The sequence below is a fragment of the Diuraphis noxia genome, unplaced genomic scaffold, assembly GCF_037042655.1.
Source record: "Diuraphis noxia isolate RWA-SAM2 unplaced genomic scaffold, SU_Dnox_SAM2 contig0004, whole genome shotgun sequence".
Lineage (NCBI taxonomy): Eukaryota > Metazoa > Arthropoda > Insecta > Hemiptera > Aphididae > Diuraphis > Diuraphis noxia.
In genome coordinates, this window is record NW_028301714.1 from 68952133 (window position 1) to 68964799 (window position 12667).

The following is a 12667-nucleotide window of genomic DNA, read 5'->3' on the forward strand; positions in this document are numbered from 1 at the left end:
TGCAAACTCAATAGTCAATACGCTTACTAAGTCTAATTCTAAATTAGAAAAGTCAGTCAATTACTGTTCGGATAAAGTAGATAGTTTTGATAGTACACTTAATAAATTATCTAATTCTATCAGTGAACAAGAAAATAGAATATTTAAGGCTGAATCGAGGTGCTTAAATTTAGAATTGGAAATGGAAAAACTTCACTCACATATTAATTTTTTAGAACCAGATAAAATCGTCAATAATATTGAAATAACCGGTATTCCAATGACTGATAATGAAAACACTATTGAGATAATAAAAACCATATCTGAAAAATTAAATATCGAGTTTAATGATAAAAAGATCAAAGATGATTAAAGCCTATAGGATTCCATTAAATAAAAATAAGACAAACTGCCCTAGTATTATCGTTTATTTTGATAATACTAACACCAAATTGGAGTTAACTAAAGCAATAAAACTACGAGCTATAAATAAAAATAGGCTTTTGGCTAATGAAATCCATACGTCATTTGCTAAGAATATGTATACATCAATGATCAATTAATTAAAGACAATAAACATCTTTTGTAGCTGGCTAGACTAGTTTCGAAAAATTATAACTATCGTTTTTCATGGGCAAATCATTATGGTGTCTTCATCAAAGGTGAAGAGGTAAGTAGATTTATAAAAATCATATCTACCAATCAACTGAAAAAATTGGACACGGAGAAAAGAGTTATGCAACTTTGGTGATTTAAATTTATACATTTTGTTCTCTCCTTCCTTTCTATTTTTCATGTTAGAATTGTAATTTTCAAATAACATTGTGAAAGATATTATTAATGCTGATATCATTTCTGCAAGTATTGTTAGTAATTTATATGATATTATTTCAAAAAATGTTTTTTCTATTTTTTATTGTAATATTCGTAGTTCAGTTTTACACATTTATGAACTTTTGGTATACTTAAAAACCAACTCTCATATATTTGATATAATAATTCTGTTTGAAATTTAGCTAAATGATAATTTAAATATATGCATTGATGGTTATAAATATTTTCATTTTTTAGGCACACTAAATACAAAAGATGGTGTACCAATTTTTATAAAAGACAATTTAATTATTAATGATGTTATTTTAAATGTAATACCTGGATGTAATTTCTGGGCATACGTAATAACTGCGCCCGAATTTTTATCTATGTTGAAAAGGTATAGTGCAAACTGCGCCCGACTTAACCTACCTAACCTAACTAATTAAATTTTGACTTTTTAAAGTTTCTATGTTTTTTTATGTATTTTTTCAAGTATATCACCAGGGGTACGAAATTCAGGATTCACCTCCAAAATAGCGAAAATAAAAAATCGAACACAAAATATTGAATATAAAACAGCAAATATCATTTAATTAAAAAAATAAAATAGCGAATAAAATTAATGGAAAATATAAAAAAAAATTAAAATTATGACAACAATTATTATTTTTATTGTATCTAATAAAATATTAATAAGCTAATACGTCAAACTATAGGCAATTCCTTTAAAAAAATTTAATTTATCATTTTCGCCGTTCCCATTTACTAATTTTTGAATCCGTTCAGCCGAATCTTTGTACTTCTTTTTTTTCCTTATATTATTTGATTATAGGCCATAATATCGAAAAAATAAAAGCGAAAAGAAAAATAGCGAAACTAAAATAGTGAAAAAAATAAAAGCGAAGTTTATATAATTACGAAATCGAAAATAGCGAAAAAATTCACAAAATTATAGTTACATTTGTAGAGTTAAATTGTAAGCGATACCTTTTAAATAATTAATGTTGTCGTTAATATTGTAAGACAAGGTTAAATTACGTATTTTTTCTGAACATTTTTTATATATTTTTTTTTGATGTTTTTTGGCACCAGCAATGAACTGTTCCAGTTTATGTCCTCTAAATGTTGCTGATCTTTCAACACATCGATAAATGTCCATAATGTTGGATGATATGCACCTTAAATTATAAACAAATTATAAACATTATAAATTATATTGAATTAAAATATAAATTATATACTAACCAAGTAATGAACTGAAACCTCTATGCCAACCTTCTACTGCATTGTTAGTCCTTGGTAATAAAGTGCATGCCGATTCGTAACAATTCCATAAACTAATTGAATACTTTGGTGATCTACGACCTTTTCTTCGACCCATTGGGTGGCCTATCCAGGTGTCTTCAAAGTAGTCAATAAGTGGTTGTAAAATGTTTTCGTTATCTGTGTAGTATGGTGAATCTATTAATTCTTCAAACGCATCTATCACATGATTTTCTGGTACATATGCTAATGCTAATAAGAGCCGTATCTGTATTGAAAATGTCGAATCTGATATATATTTTTGGGCCATATATTGAATTTGTTGTTCCCTAAACTTAACGCCACGGCCCACCGTTCATTACGGTTTAACACGGAAATCTTACACCCCCCCCCCCTCCCAGGATATTCTTATCAGAGGGGTATGATTTCCCTTTGATGATTTTATTCCCGGTAAGATATTCCAAGGTTATTTTTACCCCCGGTAAAATTATCCAAGGAAAATCTTACCCCCAAGGTAAAATTATCCGGGGGTAAGATTTAACTGCGACAGCGGTACCACCGTGAATCGCTCCACTCATGGCCAGAGAGTATTATACGAGTTGTCACTGGACAGCACGGCACACAGCGACTGGTCGTCTCTTGTACTCCACGTCGGACATTATTATAATATGTGTTATGCAAGTAATTCGGATTTAAAAATAAATAATATTTTATTTTATTTATTATGATATTAATAAATTATGTGTTGTGTCATCTACGCGCTTCTATCTTCGAATCCGCAAACCATGCCGTTTATATATAAAATGGGCGTGCAAATGTATGAAAATAAATCAACGTAATAACACATTAATAGTTAGGTAGGTATACGATAGTTTGTGAGTTATAAAAGTAGTAACTGCATAACATGCAAATATTATCAGTTATAAAAGTTATTACGAAAAATGCATTTCCTATATTGCTCTTATAATTAAAAATTCATAAATAACCATCATTGATATTTGTATTTAAAAAATTCCAATGTTTCATATTTTTTATATTTCAAACACTATATTGCACTTTATATAATATACTATTTAGTTAATGATAAGCAGTAGGTAAACAGTATATGATCGATGATTCAACCATAAAATTCATAAGAAATAACTATAAATTAAAATAGTTGTTAATATCGCTAAAACAATTAAGTTGCTTCTGCTATAATATTATTACTAATAAAACTATATAAGTACATAACTTTGTTAAAATTGTCGTAGACAGTGTGCACATTAAAATTAGGGAAATATGTATTTCGTTTCTGGGAATACCATATAAATAATAATATCCAAGTATATAATAACAATAATCATGTATTAGATGCAGTCATTTGTTTTTAAATTCTATTGAAATATACTATATACTGTCTGTTATAACAGTTACAATAACTTTATGAGTGTAGAACAAAAACTAAATAATATGCTAGTCCTGAAATCTTGAAAAAAGTATAGCTACTCAGACGCGATTATAAAAAATATACATACATGTGTACAATGTAAATACTAAATACCAAATAATTATTAACGATGATAAACCATTATTTTTTCGCAAACGTTTACATATACGCAATTATACTTCGTTTTCCCGGTTATTTCTTTAAAATAGTTTTAAGCACCATAAAAAATAAATAATTGCTGTATACAATGTATATGAAAACTTTTATTTCATTGTATAGAATTTATTTTAGATATACTGGGTGGAACTTACGAGTATCTGCCGATTAATGTATTGATTTAACAATAATGTGTGGATTTTTTTTATTACATATATAATTGCAGTATAACTTGTTGCCAAAGTTTCTAAACTCTTCGAAATGTTCAAATAATTTTTTCTATTATTAATACCAGTGGCGCCGAAGTCCTAAAAATCTAGTAGGGCGAAAAATATTTCAAGAGGCCCAACATCTTAATATCGGAAAAAATGGCATACCGTGGAGAGGAAAATGGTCAATATGAAGTGGCCCTATCTTAAATTTTCAAAATATGTCGGGCCATGGCCCGACCTTAATATAGGGTTCGGCGCCACTGATTAATACTATTTACAGTTACTTCAAATGTATGACTTTTTAAACTCTGAGCATAATGATGAATGATTATTACCATAATACATTACTTACATATTGGAGTATAAAAATGAATGGATTTTGAAGGTGATTTGAAGAAGATAATTGGATTTAGATGGTAATTTAGGGGATAAATATTTAAAAAAAAAAAAAAAAACAAAAAATAAGTATTTTTAACAAGCATGTAATATTTAAAAATAAATTTTTCACAGCTTAATGAGTTAAACATGTATAATAATTATTGAAATGTATTATTGGAAGGGGATTAACAACATTTTCAAAAGTAACAGTGGTTAAAAACAGCAAAAATAGCTTTATAATCTTTAAATTAAAAGCATTATTTGTATTAATTATAAAAATAAAGCAAATAACGCCAACGGCACATATAGTGTTTCAAAGCTGTCACCCATCCAAGTACTAGCCCAACGTTGCTTAACTTCAGTGATCGGACGAAAACTGATGTATTCAACGTGGTATGGTCATTGGTGACAACTCTATTGAAAATTACAATATTCAACTAACAAAAAAGGCAGGCAAGTTACTGTAATGGATGGAATTAAATTTGAATCCAATGATATTATATCATTGCATACGAAGGGGGACGAGGTGGCCGAGTGGTCTAACGCGTCGGCTGTGGCACAGCCAAAAAATCAAACATTCAAAAAATCCAAGTATTCCAATCCAAAATCCTCAGACTTATTACCAATTGTCCTCCTTATATCTCAAATCACACCCTACACACAGATCTCCAATTCCTAAAGTCACTGAAACAGCCAAGTTATTTTACTCCAAATTCAGAAACCGCCTTCATAACCACACAAACCCTCATATTAAAAAATTACTATCCATCTCCATCCCTGGAAATCCCCCAAGAAGACTCAAGCGACAATGGCCTCGAGATCTTATAAATTAAAATCATTAATCATAAAATCATAAAATCATAAATAAATTGTAAATTCACGCCGAAGTACCTTCGCTGGTTGGTTCTTCCCTCAAGATATTCAAGCTCATTAATTATAATTTTTTTTAAAAAAAATCATAATTTATGCTTATTGTACTTTTTTTTATGTACAGATTGTATAACTTATAGATTAAAAAAAAAAAAAAAAAAAAAAAAAAAAAAAAAGAGTTACACCAAAATAAGAAAATCGCTAAAAATGAAAATCCAATGTTGTAAAAATGTAAATTTCAAATGCTCATTCAAATTTAATTTGAATTTCCGGTGGACTTTTTATTTGTGATAAACATTGAAAAACTTGTAAGGAATCTTATATTAAATTTTTAAATCTTAGATTTAAAAAGAAAATTTTTTATGAATTTTTAGCTTAAAATAATCTGTGAATTTTCGTGATTTTTACGTATTTTGTCAAAATTCAAAATTTGAATGCTTATAAAAAAATATTGTGACTATGAATTTCTTTTATTTTTAAACTGCTATTGTAACAATATGTTAAGAGCCTTGTATTAAATTTTCAAGCTTTTCTGCCTAACAAATAAATTTTTATCGATATTAATTTTTAAAAAACTAATAATGGTCGAAAATTTCAAATGCCTATGAATAGTTCAACATAAGTCGAAATTTTTTGAAAATTGCATGCTGGATAGAATATACTTATTTAAACATTCGATGAGAATTTCATGTATCTATGGTCATTCGTTTTCAAATTACATCAAAAACCAAAATCGATTTTGTCGAAAAATGAGAGTGCGTAAAATTTCCCGTTTTTCCATTAATTTTTAGTTTGTTTTTCTCGACTATTTAGAAAAGTATTAAGAATTTTTCACTTTTGACCCCCCAAAGTGCCAACTAGATTCACTTTTTGATCGAACAAGGTAATGAAGTCAAAAATCGAAGCACTTTTACTACCCAAAAACTTGATGACAGACACAAAAAAAAAAATAAAACACACAACATGTTAAAATCAATACATTCATCGCTCCGCTCAAAATCTAATACTAATGATGTATGTAAAACGTATCATTCATGTTTTAATTTGTTGAATAATTTAAACCGTTTATCAATTCCTCTTCCCACAGTCCCACAACCACAAGACATTTTAATAAAAACCATACAACAAAATTCGTACAATATCGTATAACTGTATAATTATTTATGACTTATAATCAAGGCACGGATTTTATAGCATTAAAAATAAATGAAATATGCCCTATAATAGCTGACCTAAAAACTCTTAAAATAAGTGCTATAATATAACCTAAAAACATGAAAAATAGCAAAAATAAAAATGTATTCTGCTCAAAATTAAAAAAAATGCTTATATTTATTATTTTACTAACTAAAGATTATTTATGAATAATTAATAGGTACATTTATAATATGGGTGTGATATGGGCAAAATGTGGATGTTTTTTTTTAAGTATTCAAAAAAACAAAAAAATACATTTTTATAATTTTCATACCACATAATAGGATTTATGAAAATACTAAATAAAACGTTATATTATATAAAATAGCAGCAAAACTTGAAAAATAGCACTAAAAACCCAAAATACTTCAAATATGCAAAAAAATAGCATTATAACATTTTGTATTTGGAGTCCCTGGTGCATAAACCAAATTTATAGCTCACTCTGCTATTTTTATCTCTATACTAAAATAATTATCAAATGCTATAAAATCCGAGCCCTGCTTATTATCATTACAGAAATTTAATTGTAAGGTCATAGACTGGCATTAGTTTAAAATTATAAAAAAATGTACTTATTTTACACTGAAACATTGCTATATTATACTTATAACAATTATTTTCATATGATCAAAAAATTTCGAAGTTAGATTGGCAATTCTATCTGACAAATCTATAAATTATTATAATAATATAATATATATCGATGGTAGAACCACTAAAAAGATTTCATCCATTAAACGTAAACAAAAATTAAAATTTGTGACTAAGCATAAACATGGACAACATAATCTATATTGACCAATTTATTTTATACAACTATTGATCCATAGAATTTTAATTGGACAAAAATCACAATATTGTAGTTCACGCATATTGGCGTATTCATCTATAGATTTATTACAATATTATAATAAAATTTATAAAATATGTAATCACATATCAATCTCAGTGATTAAAATAAATATCCATTTATTATTATTATTAAAGAGATAAAATGCAAAGCATTATAATATATATTTTTATTGTACCTACCACCTACCTACTCAAATCATTTCTTGTATAGGTTATCATTACCTGAAATCTGTTACTATAGTTGCACACATAACAGATAATTTTTAAAACTAACATTAGTAAAGTAAAAACTTACGACTTCCTAAAATGAAAAAAACTGACTAAAATGTGTATTAGCCATTATAGGTATATGATCATCGACAATAATTTTCGAACACGAAATGGCTGTTGAATTTTTGTTTTTGTTCCAAAACCCGTCCCTAAAAAATCTCTATCGTCTAATAAAATTAGACATTTATAATATCATATCGTTATCTATAGGTACAACAGACACTTGTCTATCTATTTATAATATAGGAGATCAAAACGGAGAGACAGGGAAAATATGTCACGTATTAGGACAGAAATTTGTCAAGCCGATCATTTGGTGGTACTATACGCTTTCCAACTATAACTGACTGCATGTCGTAATAACTTCACAATACAACCCGTCAGTATAAACTATTTACAGATTGGTAAGTGTGGCCTGTACAGAGACAAATAAAAAAATAAAACACATCAATATTATTGACTTATTGTATATCGTTAAAAATTTATTATTTCACAATTTAAATACAAAACAATATATCCATTGAATAATTATTGTAATAAATGGATTATTATTTACGTACATATCTTACGGAAAAATTGGTCATGAATCATATGGAGGTGAAGTGGACGTAGAAAATACGAACTGTGGTTGTAATGGTTGTAAGATGATACCATTGAACTATTAATTTTTATCGACGGTATTGAAACTTCAGATGATTATACACAATTTTGCGCGCGGAGTGCCTTTTTTTTCCTTTCGAATCTATACATTCTACAATAAACAGTTTTTTTGTGTCTGTATAACTAGTCGAATTTCAAACTTTGGGGGTGGTTTCCGATGTAAAATTAAATATCCTTGATACATTATATAGGTCAAAAGTTAACATTTTCCAACAGTTTTCAAAAAAATCGAGAAAAACAAAAAAAAAATAGCAGAAAAACGGGAATTTTTACGCAAAACCAGTTTTCGACCAAATTGATTTTTTTATATGGTTGTAATTCAAAAACTAATCACTGTGAATACTTGAAATTTTCACCAAATGTTTATGTTAGTGTTATCTATATACAGTTTTATTTTAAAAATGTTTTGACTTTTTTTGAGATATTGATAGACCACTGAAATTTTCGATTTTTATGAGAATTTTTTTTTGAAGTGTCAGTAAAAAAATTTAAGATGACAAAAAAAACTTTAAAATTTAATACAAGGTTCCTTATGAGTTGTTCTTATTGTAGCTAAAACAATTAAAAATCGTAAGTCACAATTTTTTTTATAAGCTTTTATAGTTCAAATTTTTAAGAAATCTGTCGAAAACGTAGAAAGTATTCCTTCAATTAGCTATAGATAAAACTCGAAACATCATTATAGGATAAATTTTAAGTGCGTTTGAATTTTAAATCTTCACGAAATAGCGTTACGATAACGATTTATCCTCAAACGATTTTAAATATTTGTTATTATTCAAAAAGTATAGGTCATAGATACTTGAAAATTTTATCAGTTATTTAGATCAGCATTTTCTTTATATGATTTAATTTTCAAAATATTTTGACTTATCTCGAGATATTTATAGACAACTGAAATTTTCAATTTTTTTGAAATTTTTTTTTGAAGTGTCGATAAAATTTGTTTGTCCCAATAAAAATACTTGAAAATGTAATACAAAGTTTCTCGTAAGTTATTCTTATAGTGAATAAAAAATTATATGAATACATAGTCACAATTTTTTTTTATTAGCATTTGAAGTTCAAATATTGGCAAAAATTCGTCAAAACCATGAATATTTGCAAATTATTTTGAAGTTGAAAAATCATAAAAATGTTTGCGTTCATAACTAAGGATTAAAAATACAACACTAAGTTTTCCATAAGTTTTTTTTCAAGTAGCAATAAAGAAAACTTGAAGCGTCATTATAGGAAAAATGTTTTGAGTGTTTGAGTTTTAAATTTTTATGAAATCAGGTATATGTATATATCTATGATAATATAAGGTATTAAGGTATTATGAATTATGATAACTACATGCAATGTTTTTGGAAAAATTGATTAACCATGCCTTATGCAAAATGCGTCCTAATTGAAAAATAAAATGTTTGTTTCAAAATAGAATATATGACAATAATTAAATATAATATATCCTAGACTGACAAATCATCTCCGTTCAGAATCGTTTTTCGTATACAATGATACCTATCATTGCATTCAAATCTAACCTACCCTAGTCAGAGGTCCACCCCACCACCTAATGTACAGCAGAGCGACATCCACTTACCCGCTTTTTTTTTTAGCTTGCATTTCCTATGTAAACAAGAAGGCTGCGAATTGTGTAGGTACACAAGTTGCATTTACTTAAAGTGTAGGTATATAAAAACGTGCCGATCTCAGGACCGTCGTTTCGAGAGCGTGCGTAAATCCACGAGTATCTATAGCTATATATAGTTACTATATACTATATAGTATATAATATGTACACCACCTGGATATATTTCATCTCTTATGACGGCACCGGCATCCATTTATCATTTATCAATCGAATTACTTATATCTATAACAATCGGGGTGTGTACAACTACAATATTGTATAGTCGCGCGTGTTTGGAGAATATATTATAATAATAAACAGGCGCAGCGCAAGACACGATGACTCTAAAGTGCAAAAAGATTTTAATAATTTAAATTATATTATATTTACTACCTATCAATTAATTGTGCACATGGGTATCTAAAACACACGCTCGTTTTTTCGTGCACGATATTCATATTATTTAGTGTGATTAGTAGCGACGTTCTCGATGCCATTCCGGCTCGTCTGCAAGAGCGTAGGTAACAATATAATAATGCTGATGCTGCTGCTGTTGCTACGAACGACTAACCGAATAACATATAAATATATTATAATTGTGATTATATGTATTATAATTTATATTAATTATTATTATATGATTTCGATGTATACCACACACACTCGCACATTTTATAATATAATATTAAATATTGACAGCGGTGAAAAGAAAATATACGATTCGGACGTTCTAAATAATAATAATTATACGGTGCATTATAATAATAATATTATAACGAGGCTGCAGCAGCAGAACCTTTAGTGTTATGACATGCGTAGTTGTACACACGCGCGTATTATGAGTGTAAAACGACGTTTATGAGCGCATTAAATCAACACACACACAAAGCCAGAGGAAGTACCTATACTGAATCACAATTGCACCGCATGTTGTGGTAGTAATAACAATAATAAATAATAATAACACACATCACATTCGTATTATTATTATTATTGTAGACGTATCAGTAATGACTAATGAACAATAATTAATCGCTATAGCCGCGAACCGATAAATCATTTTGCATGATGTATCGCATATAATGGGTGGGTCGAAATAATCCGATCGAAAGGTTAATATTATAATAATATTCTGTATATGGTATTATACTATTATATAGGTACCACAAGTGCGTACGAATCGTAGGTATTTATACGATTTTATTATAATATTCAAATATAATGAATAATTTTTGAGAATGTATAATAATTATTATTTACAAAACAATATTAAGAACATAAAACTATAACCGTTAATCGTTACCGTAATGGACCATCAACGTTGACCGTATATAGAGAGTCTTTGCGAAATGTTTAGTCTTTCAATTTTCGTCTCATAGTAATTTTAAAATCAGATAGTCTTAAATTAAATAATAGTATTAGACGTTGTTTCACCTCTACCCTTGAAATCTTAGGGAGAATATTTCTGCAGTTAATTTTAGTACTCCAGTGAGGTCCCAAAACATAAAAAAAAATCAGTTTATGTTCTATCAATATCACAACATCACTATTATATTGATGAGAATTTACTAAATTTCCGTTTTTCGAACGTATTGTTTATTACAAAAAGCAATAAACTATAAAATTCCAATTGCAATTTGAAAAGAATTTGGTAACCTTAATATTTTAGATTGTATGAATTTATATATTATTAAATACTTATACAATACGTGCTTAATACTTATCTCAATACAAACAATTGCCTAGGTATGTAAAATAACTCACATTTATTTAAGTATAAATATTTTAATATCAATAATCGTAACTATATAATATGACATATACATATTAGTGTGCTGGTAACTTACGGACGGACGGACACAACTGGGCTATAACGAAGGGTTCTAAACTAATGTTAAGAAACCTAAAAGCACTAGCATACTTTTTATTCAAATCTTTAAGACTATAATATTTTCATATTATAAATGTATAATATATAATTAAAGATAGTGCGAATAGGTAATATAAAATATATATACAAGACGATTAATGCACTCTTAATAGATTTTAAGAATTAAAATATATCTTCCTTCAATAATAGAGGAAATAAAACGATGTTTTGATTAGCCTAATATATAGTATTATTCTCTATAAATATTTATAATAGATGAAACATTGCTGAAACATCTATACCGCAAGTTAATATAGTAGGTATTGGCTGCATGTGAAATTTATCTTGTTGCGTTAAGTGAAATTCATATTTCATAAGACATGTAACTTGAGAAACATTTCTTCACGTCATATTGTATTTACCTCATCACTTTTAAAACAAAAAGTTGTAAATCGTTTTTAGTTGTAACTTGTAACATTGTTATTAATGCTATTATTGTATTATATATATATATATTACAGCAGGACACGAAGTCCGGACAAATTTTCTGCTGCAGACGACCATGCAGATTAGATATGTACGTTTTCTGCAGATGATTTTATAATGTGTGCTGTTAACGTGCAAAAAAAAAAACAAATTACAAATCGTAATGTCGTGGAGTTATCGTAATCCTCAATTAGAACTTCGGCGAGCATCGGTGGTGGTCCGTCGAGACAATTGCGGGTCAAGGAAACCTCGGTACCTAATATTGAAAATAACGAGCACTCGTCACCAGATATAATATAATCTGTGGTATATAATCGAATGGAGGGCGCTTTTTGTGTCCGTATACGTAATAATAATATTATAATAAGTAATAAACAAAATTGGCGTGTAAGAAAACCTGAGAAAGTACGTAGGTACAAGCAAAGGTTTTTTATTGCCATGTCGTCGTAAAATAATAATAATAATTAGAGGTGACCGAAGGGAAGGAGATAAACGAGATCGTTAAACAAACTAGATTTTTGGTTGTAGGACATGAGTACATGACGTAAATCTAAATGGCAGTTTTTGGCGTTTTTGCTGCGTTTGTTTGTGATCGTAATGCGGTTATT

The 12667-nt window shown here is 28.0% G+C and overlaps 1 protein-coding gene and 1 pseudogene across 1 annotated transcript in view; both read right to left on the reverse strand.

Annotated features, from left to right (window-relative positions):
- Nucleotides 1-12667, reverse strand: part of LOC107164468 (Zinc-finger protein interacting with CP190) — a 79194-nt gene that overhangs the window by 51030 nt on the left and 15497 nt on the right.
- LOC149056414 (uncharacterized) lies at nt 1661-2636 on the reverse strand (annotated as a pseudogene).